Genomic DNA, 14,351 nt, shown 5'->3' with positions numbered 1-14,351 from the left:
CATGGCAATATATTTATTTTCTTGTGCAGATGGAATGGGGTTTTTTATATCCTTCTTTCTGCAATGGTGATTCTCCAATTTGATAATTGCCCCATGCCTTTTATGTAAGGTTCTTTCTCAGCACATCATATTTACTTCAGTTTGTCTGCAGCTGCACACTCTCAGCAAGCCTCTCCGCATCTACTGGCCTCAAGATCCTAAATGCACAGGTCATGCAGAGATCAGTAAAGATCCACCATTATCTCCAAAACTCATTGTGATTTATTTTGGGATAGGGATGTTCTTGCTGGGGCTCTACTGTATGCTTAGCCCACAGGGATGTGGCCAATCTCATGAAAGTTATGATATACATCCAGTAGCTGTTGTGCATGATGTCCCTCTCTTTAGGGAAATGGTACTATGCTGACCGGCAGTTTGGCAAAAAATTGAACACTTGTCAGTCCCTAGTTAATTTTTTTTCTCTAAAACTTAAAATACTACTGAAAGTTCAGAGAAAATTCCCTTTAATACATAAAGAGATTCAGGCTTCACTGATAAACTCAATCATCTTTGCAGCTCAAAAAGCATAAATTACTAATCTGTATCCAAAGAAGTAGCGAAACCTCCAGAAATGATGGAACAATAAAGTTTACATTTGAATATTAATGAGCTTTTTTTCCTTCAGCCCTAGAATAGATTTGAAACATCAACATTTCAATAAGAAAAATTACCTGTCTTCCCAGTTCTTTTTATTTGCCAAAACATAAAAGTAAGCCTTACAGCAGAGGTTCTCAACCTTGTTAGATTCAAAGCGTTATTTGTTAGACTTAATATAGTCCTTGGACAACGCCAGTCCCTAGTGTTCAATAATTTTTTTTGGACTACAGAAAAACAGGTCCATTCTTCTGTTGCAAAGAACTTGGCCCACAGTGGGTCAGAATATTTTTGACACTATGGATTCCTGTTTAAAATATCTCATAGTCTTGTGGTTGAGCCTCGTCTTGGTTTAGTCATGTTTGCACATTTAACAGTGCTAACATTACGTAGTATGACAGCGTTGAAAGGATCTCAAGGCACTCCAGGGTGCTATGGCACCCTGGATGAGAATCATTGCCTTAGAGTCAAGGCTGAAAGTATGGTTCAGTGATGCCCAGTATGATGCCCCCAAACACAACACAATTTTTTTTTTTTTACAAAAATAGTGTACCTTTACACACAAAAAGATAGCCTTTAATCTAAGGCTACATGTTGATACCATCCTTATCCTGTGAGCACTACCTGACTGTTATTAATCACATTTTATTCTCACAGTATGCCAGTGAGACATGGTATACTTGCCTCATTTTACAGCTATAGGAATGGGGTAGGGGATAGATAAAGTGACTTGACAAAGGAGACACCTATTTTTGCAGCTGAGTTAACAATAAATTCAAGAATCCCAAGTTCCTGTCCAGGTCCCTTATGACTAGGGCCCTACCAAATTCATGATTATTTGATTTATTTATTTATTTGTTTGTTTATTTTTATATTTTTTTAATGGAAACCACAAATTTGGTAAGTCCCCCGTGAAAAAGTATGGGGACTATGATACAGCAGGAAAACAGTGCAGGTGAGAGGAAGGAAAAAGGGAGCTGCAAACAGAGGCAAGAAGCCCTAGAGTCCTGAAGCACAGGGGAAGAGGAAGGGAGGGAGATTTTTGCAGTGAAGCACAGCAGCCCGCCCCCCCCATGCCTCTAATTGGTTGTAGGGCCCTAGAAGTCCCAACCCTTCCTGGAAATTGACAGAGGGTCACCTCTCAAACTCCAAGGAGGGGCAGGAGGGTCCCCAAGCCCCTGATTGACCGAGGGGCCCTATAAGTCACACTGTTCCCCGGAGACTGACAGATAGCCATCTGTCAATCTCCAGGAAGGGGAAAGACTTCCAGGGCCCTTTGGCCAATCAGAAACTTGGGGGCGGGGGGGGAGCTGCAGTCTGCCGCAAAAATGGTACCAGATCAGTCTGCCATGAAAATGACACCGGATGCTGTGCCAGGACCACAAAATACATAGGCAACTTCTGTGAATTAGGTAGGTCCCTACTCATGACTATGTAAACCATTATTCTTTCCATAACCATCCAGCTATTCCCTCAGTGCTCTATAACACCTTTGTCACTTCCAGCACTTGCACAACTTCCCTTCTGCTTCCTGGTTTTGCTTCCTAATTGCTGCTCTTGCCATTCTTTTTCCAGGTCTGGAAACAGTTTGTCACTAACTCTGTCTCACCATCCTCACCTGCTTTACTGCTTGAAAAAGATCCCCTCCCGTGCTCCTTGGAAATGAATAACTGATTCTCACCCTACAAGTACACACCCTCTTGAATATCAGTGTCAATAGATTGCCCAAGTTCAGTTTAAATAAGATAAGTGATGTCCCCAGAGCTGGACATGTTCTTGTTTTCAGGGCCTTGCTGCCTGGTTATATACCAAACAATGGTTTGAGGGGGCAGAGGGGGGTTATTTGTTCATTTTGTTTTTTGCATCCCTCAGCACACTGGACACCTGCCAGCTAACTCAGTGAAATAGCCTTGAGCCAGATGAATATGTGTGGGCCTCCCACTCACATGTTCTGTCATATAATAATCTTCCCCTCTGATCTTCCACTTAAGCCTCTCAATGAGCAGCCCTCTGACAAGCTAGTCTTTCTCAACATACAGGCAGAGAAGTCCTAGCTCTGGATGCTGCCACAGGCAATGAGCCCAAGCCAGCTCCACTATTTTGTCACTTTAGCTTGGCCACCACTGACCTGGACCAAACACAGTTTAATTCTGAACTATGGAGAAGATCCTACTGTCCCCCAGGGTCACATGCATGTCAGGAAAACTGAAGCAGTTCACTGGGGTTCCAGTAACACATACCTTTTAGGTGTATTAGATTCATCTCCCCATAAGGCAATTCCTGAGTCAGAGCTAAATAGAGCTGGAGAAGCTGGAGAACCTCTTCAGTTCTCTAATCCAAATCCTACTCAGGTCAATAAAATACTCTCTTTCATTTAAATAGGAAATATTACTTATATTTCAATATTACATTGAGATACCCATCAGGTCAAGGCCCTATCGAGCTAGGCACTTTTCTTATAGTATAAAGATAGGCTCTGCATTAGAGCCCTTAGAACTTAGGCTAATGACAATTCAATTGGTAGGTGACTAGAATGAATCGTTGGGGTTATGAGAGAGGGAGAATAGGGTATGCAGTGACCACCAGGTTCAACAAATACACGCATACAATGAAGAAGAAGTAGCAACAATGAACTTTATTGCGGAGCAGTAGGCAACCTCTGCATTTGCTTGGTCTCTGTAACTAACTAGCCGATTAATTAAGGAACCATCTCTCAATTACCAACTTCCTCAGACTCCTTAGTTAGGAAGCATCTTTAAATTACAGCTTCTGTGACTACAGGGAACCAATAGTATGAATGTACTTTCACATCGTGCAGCTGTGTGAATGCAATGATATCCCAGACCACGCCATTTAAAGGAACTGAACTGGGATCTCTAGATCAAAAAACATATGCCTCCACCGTTGGGTCTACAGACTGAAGTATTTTAACTTGAGCAACCATTCTCCATGACCTCACCACTAGAAGGCAACAAACCTAGCTCTGTGGGTATTATGACAATGGAAGCCGAAAGGAATATTTAGGTGTTTTTAATTGAAACTTTCACATTCATAAGAATCATCATAAGATGATTCAGAAGAAGTTCAGGGATGCTTACAGGTCTTGCAAGCAAGGTGAAATGCCTTTAAAGGTGAGGACAAGAAACTTAGATATGATCTGAAGAGGAAGGAAAAGCTCAACTGAGTATAGTCTTTTTAAGTAAATGAGGTGATATTTAACAATTCTGTTTTGAATTAAATTTGAACCAGGCAAAGCTTTGCTAGATAGGGCTGAAGAAGGAAATATGTAGGCCCAGATTAAAAAAAAAAAAGGAAGTGTCTTTGACCATTCTATATCACTTCTAACGTAAGTAGAAACGTTTATAAAAGTTTCCCAGATACATATCTTTCCCAGATGAGATGTTCCTAATTATTCAGCTTATAGTTTTGCAGTTCTTTCATTTCCTCCAAAAAGTGCAGGCCAGTTCTTATTAAGGGATTGCATTTCTAACACCAGTAGCTTTCTAACATAAAATTGAAGTTCACTTTGGTCACTAGAATATCACATTATATTCTTTATGATCATTTAGAATATAGTCCACATCAAGCAAATCTAGCAGAGAGAAAGACTGAAATATTTTGTTTGGCTACTTTCCTTTTATTACCTAAATCCAATCCCTTTTGAGTTACAGTGTATAAATATGCTTATAAATTTTTCTATATTATTTCACTAATGTGCAGCTGTTTTGTCATATACACATACAAGGCTTAATGGTCATCATTCAATTTGCTTAACAAATTACCATTGACTTACCACTTACTCCACCCCTTCCCATTTGAAAGCTGATTGATACACTGATGAAATTCAGAAAATTATTGAGACCTTGGTAGTTGTCCTTTGTGTCACTACCCAGACAATGCTCTTCCAGGTTGTAGCAAATTCTGTGTTTGGAGCTCTGATTAAAACACAGGAAGCCTCTGGATGCCATGAACTCCTTCACATTAAAAAACAGCTCTGTAGAATGATTAACCTATTTGAGCTGTACCTTCAGAACAATTTATTCTCTTTTCAGTAGATTGTTTAGGTGGAATTAAAGATTCTGTTCCCAACTGTTAAAACACCTTGAACATTTTTTTCTGCAGTCTTGCATCCATGTAGTTGAAATGAAACTATATTCCATCCCTTTTTCTTTCCAGACAAATTTCTGATCGCAAAAAAAGTGCCACCAGGTAGCTTTCATTAGGGTTTTGGTTTTTGGTTTTGTTTTTGTTGTGTTTTTTTTTTGGGGGGGGGGGGGGTTCCTTCAATAAGTTTTCATTTGGTTTTTGTTTGTTTGTTTGTTTTAAAAAATGAATGAAAATCCTGAGAGGTATATTTTAAAATGATATAAAAGAACAGACTTTCCCCTGCCTTCTACTTTCGTAAAAGGAGAGAGGGTAGCAATGATAGCCAGGGGGATGATTATTTATCACACTGATCAGTGTTCAAAAGTTAACAGCAGGGGGCATTAGTGTACCAAAAATGAACATGAAATCTGTCAAAAAGATGCTTGTGAGATACAGCAAGATCAGTATTTGAAGTCCTGTTACAGCCTTACATGATTATGCTTTTCAAAGGTTACTTTTGCTCTTCTGGCTTGTAAGGTGTAGGAAGAGGCCTTTTTCCTGAATTGAAGGGGTGAAGAATAAACATAAAAGAGAGAGGAACAGCTATGGAAACTAAGAGTTAGTAAAGTAAATTCATTTTTATTTTGTATGCCTCTGCTCTTGCATTATTTGCCTTTGCACATGCACCACTGTACCACATTCATTGCCTTGTTCTGTTCTCTTTCCTTTCCAGGCACACTAGGTCTACTCTTTAAAAAACAAAATTACTTCAGGAATCATTTAATATGGAAAAATAATACCTTGACTTTAGAATGACTGGTATTTTGAGCTCTGTTTGATCTCAAGTTTGGCTCTGGACTTCAGTCAAGTTTTTGATCAAACCTTCAAACCCTGTTCCAGCAAACAACTTGAGCACATGCTTGATTTTAAGTATAAGCATTGCCCCACTGACTTCTGCAAATCTACTCTGTAGCAAAGTATCTGCAGGCAGGATGTTCACTGTGAAAATGGGTCAACAAGGTAGCAGAGACCTCATAATGATTACTCCGATCTTCTTCCTGTTCCTTTTTTTTTTTTTAAGAACTTCTAAAAATCATTTCTCTTTCATCACCTACAATGCATGCCCCAGAGGGAAGCCCATATCTCTAGCAGCAATTCCTAAATTCTATAAAATGTATGAAATCTCTCTCTCACACACACACACACACGGAATAACTCATAGTTACTCTATATTTGGATTTGGACAAACAATCCTTTCCAAATGTTGTTACAAATATGGCCCTCAATGGTTGGTTTGACGAAGTGTTTCTGTCACACTTCCTTTTTCCTGCATAAATGTTCAAACAATACATTTTCATTCAACTGTTTTTGTTTGAAAGAGCTCCATTTTTGTGGGAAATTTTAAAAATGATTTGAATGAAAATTCAATTTTGGTTCCTTCTAATTATTTATTTTTTTGTTTTGATCTACATTTGAAAACTGAAAAAGCTTTTAAAACTTTTGTATTTTTAGATTTTCTACTTTCACCCCTGCTTTTGCCTCTGAATCAACAGAAAGAACATGTGTACTTAATTGTTGTTACCTACACCCATCCCTGACTTCTGCCAATATACTCAGTATTCGGTAGATAGTGTAGATGAATACTTTCCAATCTATTCATGTTAAGTATCCTAGCTGTTCACTTCAAGTATTTGATATATGTATCTGTCACAAAAATTACCTGGTATTGTTTCTGTTCCCTGAACGGATAACTGAAAGAGGAAATTAAAGAAGGCTGAATAATGTGTTTTAAATGATAGAATAGAATATGAATTGACTCTTCATCTGATATGGTCTAAAGCACAGCTGTTAATCAGTGGCCACACAGAATAATCATACGATACCCAGGCCTCACTATACAGGTGAACTATGAACACAGCATTTGAATAGCTGCACATGTCCATTATCACCAAGACATATTGCCCATGGGCAGCATCCTTTGGAGAGGAACGAGATTTCCATGCAATTAATGTTATGACATAACAAAGTTATAACTGTACTTTGGCTGGTAGCCATCATCTTTTTGATGGGAGAGAGGGAAATGGGGCTATAGTATTAGTCATTTGGTCATTTAGCCAAAATTGGTTCACCAGTTATCCTGGATCGGGCAGATATGAGATTGCATATTCTTAGACTGGATGTAGTGCCATGCTTCTCTTAACAATTTCTTATAGTCCTCATCTTGACCTTTTTTGTTTCTGAGCAGTATTTCTGGTAGCTATGTCTGAAGCTATTAACAGGGTGCATGCTTCATCACAGGAATTAGATTCAGGTCCTTTGGGTGTAGAACAGCACTTACAACTTCCCAGTTTTATAAACGTGTTATTTTCTCTGTTAGTTTTTCATGGCAACAATATTCCCAGTCATTTAGATTTGGGGTTACATTGCCAGTAACTTGCTTGTTTTTTAGTTTTGGTTTATTTTGGGGGGTTTGTTGGGGAGGGGGGCACTGGAGAGGGGTTAACAGAGTGGCTTTTTTTTTGCATACCAGCACATAAAAATATTTTTGAAGCATTTATTAAACAAAACACAGCAAAACTATTCGATACTCAAATAGGTCAGTCACATTTCTAGTTTAAAAGCATCTCATAATCCTTCTATCTCTAGCTATAGAATCTTCTGAAGGAGAAAAAAACAGCTACTTGTCAGGCATTGATGGGAATCAGTTTAGATATGAGCTCTCAGTGTGTGTGGTTAAAGGATGAACATATATTCCTCCTAAAGAGAAACCACCCACAAAGGGGGAACAGAGAAAAAGCTTGTGAGCATGATGTTAGAAGACCACACATGCCATGCACAATGACCCAGTTAACTAATCCAGGAATCACAGCTTTGGTTCATCTGGCCCGGGAAAACTTCTGGAGACCATGAATTACTTTCATTTTTTTTGTCTGACTGACCAGTCTGTGGAAAGCAAAATTGTTTTAACTGAGAACAGGCTGCTCTGGAATCCCTTTGGGTTTGCCAGGGTGTTGCAAAGTGAATCTCTATGCATTGACTCAGCTGGATTCTTCTTAAATAGAAGACAAAGAGAATAGTGAGAAAGGAATAATATGTGTACAGTGGAAAACTCCTGCAGGATAGTGAGAAATGAAAGGTTAGCATTTCATGCACTGCTGAGATCATGCTATAAAGGTAGTAGTGCTAATGTTCTCTGGCTCCCCTTCCTCAGACAGTGTGGTCACGACATCTTCCAAAATCAAGGAGAAAAAGGCCCAATGGTAAAAAGCTGTACTGCTATGTCTTAGGGCAGGGCCACTTTCAAAATAGTAATGCTGTGGAGCCATGGGCAGTTTCACTGTTGAGATATGAAAGTTGTCTCAGAAGAGAGATGTTCCAGAGGGGCGCCAAACTTGTCTCATCAAAAATGCATGATCAAAAAAAGTTACATGTGGTCTTTATAACAACATTTTGTTTCCCTTAAAATGGCCCTAGTCTGTTACAGGAGCAATTCTGTAACCACAGCATAATCATGGAAATAACAGAACATTTAGTTCAGAGAAACTCAGTTTACTAATTCCTTTTTCTTTATTCTGGGTTTACTTTCAACAGCAATCTGACTATGTTATCAATGCCAATTAACTCATCCTTTATCCACATTGGCCATGTTCAGATTTCAACTAAGGGCTCAACATAAAGGTACAACAGAAGGTACAAACTTCAGTAAATGTTGTTTGTCTAAAAGCATGGGCATTTATCTAACTGCTCTGTTAAAAGACCACTGCAAGTGTACTTTGGGAAGGGCTTTACTCCCTCTTTGACATGCATTAGCAAAATTCCTGATCTTTTTGTTATCCAACAACCAAGAAGAATCAATAATGGCTTCACTGTCATCCATTGATAAGGCATTATAGGACATAAAACATATAGATCCAGGATATTAGCACTTGGTATCTTGGAGGGCAGATAGATCCAATACTTCAGGTAAGACAGACATGCCATGCTGGACCTATGTGATTTGCTTTTATTTCAGCTTGGCCCACTGCCTGCTAAAAACTTGCCACTCCCCGTCTGCAGAAAATTACAATATTCTAATTTTTGCTCCAAAGAGTATGGCATCTTAGTCATCCACATTCAAATACTTGATCCCACTCATAGGTGTGCTGCATTTCAGCAGGCTGCTGACAATATAATTGCTTTTCCTGAGACAAAAACCCAAGTAATTTATGTGATGAGTTCTTTTGCTTCTAGATTGCCAGTGATTTTAGGGGTGCATTGACTCCACATGTTACCATAGCTTCACCTGCAGTTAATACAGAGGAAATGTCTCCTAGTCAGAAACAGTTTAATCATCAACTATATCCAGATGGTATATGACTGGGCCTGTGTGGTGATCCAGATACTTGGGAAATTTCCAGGTTTTGTTTATGATTCAGTTGGTTTTGACTTGACTGCCTCGGAAGAGAAAATGTCTCAGCATATAAGAAAAGTTAGCTTTAAATAGCATTTTTTGCATTGGAGGTTTGGAGATTTTGGACGCCTCTTCCATGGGTAGTGTGCAGTAGGACATTTGGTCATAGGCTTGCACTCATGGATCCCTATCTGGGCCCCTTGGTTGTGTCATACAAATGATGGATCGTATGAACATTTCATGAGTCTGACTGTATCTTATTCTAAGGCTATTTGTGGAGGGGTTGTGGGGTGGGAATAGAATGGGTTGGATAGAGCTTTCCTAGCAGCCTGTGGAACTATTTGTATTCCTGATTTTAATAATCAGAAGGATGCGAACTGTCATGCTCTCTTTTTATATCAAGGCCACTGACATTTTACAAGCAGGCGCCATTCTTGCAGCCAAGAACATGGGTACAGTGAGTGACAAGAACATCCTTTTGGCATCATGAAAATATGCTTCAAATATGGGCACCAACAAGGCACACCATGTCAATGCACAGTGTGGTTTTACACTGTGTCCCTGTACTCAGAAGGCTCCTACTTCAGCATGAAGTTATAGAGGGTATTCTGAAGCCGAGAGAGGGCATGGCTATAACTCTGGGCAAAACATGTTCCAGATTCCATGTCCAACAAATTTTGAGATGATCTGGTAGAGTTATGACCATATTAGTGTGCCATGTGTAGGAATGTGTTTGGTTATGTGAATGTTGTAGGACCGTTAGCAGCTATGCTGTGACACCATGCTCCTTATATAATATTGTTTTGTGGCCTGGTGCTTTCAGATCACTGCCGTTATGATGCTCACTTACACCCAGTGAGAAACCCTATTAACAGCTAGGCGAGAAGCCGTGTTCTGTGGTTACTTGAGTAGCTATTTTTTTCTCAGTTGGTAATGCTCAATCTTTTAGCCCTCTGGGATGGATAAGTAGCATGGAGGTGATCTGTGGGCCAGATTGGGTGTCATGCCCACAGATCAGCTGTGGGCCCCGTTCCACTTCCTTTTGGCCCCACACAACCCCATGCAGCTCCATGCTCCACACTGTTTCACTCAGCCTCACCCCACCCACCCCATGCTGCCCTGCTTAGCACCTTGCTGTCCCATTCAGTGCCCCCACACTGCCCCATACCACTTGGCCCCCTCTCAGACCCTGTGCCACTCTGCACCACTCCAATTAACCATGCACCACCCCATGCTGCCCCATGCCACTCAACCTAGAGCACAGGGCCATGTTATCCAGCCAGAAGGGCTGCCCTCAGGTCCAGAAATCTGACAGCAGGAGAGTGGCAATTAGCAGCCACTGCTCCCCCACCACCAAATTTTCAGACCCTTGGGTGCCCCATGGGCCAAAGAATGTGGCTCAGTGGGCTGGATCTGGCCTGTGGGCTACGGTTGAGCAGCCCTGCTCTAGATAGACAGAATGAAGGCTAGGGAAGAAATAAGTGAACTGACTTGTGTAGGATCATCCAGCAGGTCTGTGACAGAGCAAGTATAAGCCCCAGGCCTCCATTCAGAGTGCTCTGTTCACTGTATCATGCTGCCCCTCTAATATTGTATCATCATGTTATAGAGACAATTTTAATATGAGAACAGAGGGGAGCCCTTGGGTATCTTCTTGCTGTTGTCACTGCTGTTGGCTATAGCTTATGTAGGCATCCATGAGCTAGCTTTAAACTAAGGGTGCAGTCACATGACACTCCATTTCTATGGAAGAGTTTAGCCCAGATTTAACCCTGTAGTAAGTTTACTCTATAGTAAGGAGCAGGCAAATGGCCAACTCTCCCAAGCTAGCTGCCTGTGAGGTTGTTACAACAGAACCTGGCTGCCAGTTGCTGAGCAAATGCTTATTCTGGGACGAAGCTGAGTAGTAAAACAGACACACATGTCCTACAAAGTAACATCCCCATTTGGTAAAGTTACTTCACATTTTTGAAGAGACAACTTTACCTTGGACTTGAGTGATTTACTATGTAGTAGGGTCATACATCATATGTCTATTCTATTTTTCCTATATATTGAAGTCAGTTTAATATATAGTAAACTATGTACTATCCTAACTAGCTTAGATATTGATGGCAGTGTAGCCGTAGCAGCATGGAAGGTCTTCGTGAGTTGCAAGACCCACCCAGGAAGCTAGATAACTATATTTGTGAAGTTCATGCAATCACAGCTAGTTTAAAGCCCCACATGTGTTAGTTGTCAAATAGGCTGTGTAACCTAGATTTGTGCATAATCATATTTTGGATACTTTATTTGGTAATTTTGCTGTTGCATTAACAGTTTTATCATTTATCAAGGTAATGAATGACATAAACACAGATCCCTCTGTTCTGGAGGAGCTCATAAGTTCCAAAGGATAAGCAATAGGAGGAAGGAAACTGCAAGTAACTAAAAAAATTAAATTAGAGCCAGGGAGCTGTGCAAGGGAGTTTTTCACTTATGCAAAGATACAACTCAAGTGGTTAACAGAGTTAAATAAAAAGGAGAGAGAGTGGAATCTCAGAGTAAAATAATCAGTTACTTAGGCAAAGCTTTTGCTTGGATTTTCTAGTACCATTAAGTAGGACAAGATTATACTGTCCATCAGCCATGGGTTTATCAAAAGCTGGTATGAGCTTGCATCTGCCCTTTGGTCTTGTACTCTAAGCCTGTCCCAGAGGGCAGCAAAGTTTTGGAAGTCCAGTTCTTATGGAAAGATAATCGAAACAGCATTAATACTATCATACATGTGGGATGGGAGAACAGGTCTGCTGAAACGTATTCTGAAAGCAGTTTTGTTTCACAATTTATTTTCTTCTCCCGCATTGGCAGCTTCAACAGATTCTCTCAAGTCTGCTCTTAAATTCTTAGCTTTATGTGTGGTTCAGAATTAGCCTCCATTTGCCCAGACTGCTGATCCTTGCTGCTCAGGGCTTGGTTCTTACATCTTATCCCTCCCACCAAATTCTAGTAGGGGATTATGCATAACAGGGGATTATGCATAAAATTTTCACCCCAGGCAATGAACACTGAAGATGATGGACCAAATCATCTACCAGTTTAAATCAAGATTGCTCCCTTAAAATCAAGGCTACTATGATCTGTACCACTTGAGAGATATAATCTACATCTTCTACTAGGAAACGAATAAAATGTATATCTTCTGATCACCTGCAGGCACCTTACACAGTCTGAGGAAGGCAGAAAACATGCAGAATTTATACTATATCCACTTTATTTTTACAGTGAAAAAAAATGTCTAATCCAGCAAACTCAGTGGGGGATTATCTCTTGTTCTGCACTAGTTTGCCCTGCCAGCAAAATGGAGCCCTGTTCTTGATTGATCTTTGGGCAACACTGGGCAGTACAAGTATGATGCAGGGAAAAAAGGACTGGTTGTATCTGGGCCATGTTGCACAAGACCCTTAGCACATATTAAAAGCACTTAACACTTGAGTGTCCACACATTCAGCCAGGATAACATGTGCTAAGTGTGCTTGCATCATAGCAAAAATGTTGAGCTAATGTCAGACTGCTTCATTGAGATAAGACAATCAATTACGTTCCGAGGCAGATTGTGGTTCCCAGCCCCAGTATTGCACATGAGTCTCAAACTGCCTTCAATGTTGTCCAAGGGCTGAGACCAACAATCAGCTAATTGTTGGCCCAGCCCTGAGACTGACCTGGAGCCTTTAAGACCAGATAGAGATGTTACACATAATGGTATAAGTGATCGGAAACCGATCTGCACCTGTAACCAAAGAGAAGTTCAGCACACATAAACCAATTTCAAAAATGGTGGAACCTAGTCTAAGATAGACCTGGATGAATGTAGTATCAAGCAATTTATGTTAGACCAGTCTATCCAACTTCCGTACTAGATCCCCTAGTGACTCAAATTAGGTATCAGTCCTCTGGCACCTCAGGCTGCTTTGCAGGTCCCCACTAACACCTCCCCCCCCCCGGGCAGTGTGCTATCCTCAGCCCACACTCATCTGCTGTGGATGAACAGGCTCTCACAGAGCCAGTCGCAGTCAGGAGGCAGGGCTGGGGGCCATGCCAGCTCTCAGTGGTGGCCTGGCAGTGGGGGAGCCAGCAGGCCCTGGCGCCAGTCCCAGCCCAAGCCAGAACAACTGCGGGGGCCACATGGGGGAGGCTCTGCTTCCCCCATTGCCCACTTCCCAGCATGGCTCACAGCAAGTGCAGCCCCCAACCCTGTCTCCTGCCTGTGGTTGTCAGCCAGTCAGGGCAGCAGGAGAAGGGGGGAGCAGAGGCCCCTATGCGCAGGCCTCCCCCAGCTGTACTGGCTTGAGCCAGTCCACACAGTGGGAGCCTCTGGCCCCCTCTACCCCTTGCTGCCTGGCCTAGATGACAGGCACAGGTAGGAGGCAGAGCTGGGGGCTGCACCACCTGTCAGTTGGACCAGATAACAGGGGAGGGGAGGGGCTGAGGTCCCCCCAACTGTTCTAGCTTGAGTCTGGCCAGCAGTGGCTGGCTGTTTTTCTGGGCTTGGCATTATCCAGCAGCCTGCTAGGAGGTGTGCAGAAGTGCCCTCAACCTGCTGGCACTGGCCAGTGCAGGCAGCTTGCATGTCCCATCCTGGCTCATCCCCCCTGCATCACACACACACACACACACCCCTAGGGCACTTAGGCCTGGTACAGACATTCAAAAAACCCAGGTTGGAAGTGGTTTAAGTTTTGTGCTGTACTCTAAGTGGCCACCACTGCGCAGACCCAGCCCCCTAGGCCTAAGCCAGAACATCCTGGGGAGGCCCATGTGACACTGGTGGGATCCAGTGGCAAGGGCAGCACCTTATCCCAGACTCAGCTGCCTAAGCCTGCCCCTGCCCTCTGCCAGCTACAGAAACCCAGCTTGGGAAATTGTAGTAAGCATTACTGAGAGACAGCTCAGAACATGTTCTAACTTTTGATAATGCCCACTACAATCTAAAAAAAATACATGCTAAGTGTTCTACATCACAAGGCCCTTTGGCTGGACTAATCTGTTAGAGAATGAAACCCAAAGTATCAGCATCATTCTGTAGACTACTACAATTGGATTGGATGCATTAGCCTTTGATATTTTATGGAGCCAAATCCTACCATCGTTTTTAAAGATGAAAAAATTATGGTAAGTGGAAAGACAAGCATACTAGGGATATGTGAAGCTTCGGGTGGTGATTTGATTTGGAGGAGATTTGGCCTGATTCTCTGAATCTGAA

The sequence above is a fragment of the Alligator mississippiensis genome, chromosome 1 (genome assembly GCF_030867095.1).
Source record: "Alligator mississippiensis isolate rAllMis1 chromosome 1, rAllMis1, whole genome shotgun sequence".
Classification (NCBI taxonomy): Eukaryota; Metazoa; Chordata; order Crocodylia; family Alligatoridae; genus Alligator; species Alligator mississippiensis.
The sequence above is the reverse complement of the archived record's forward strand: the minus strand, read 5'-3'. Positions refer to the sequence as shown.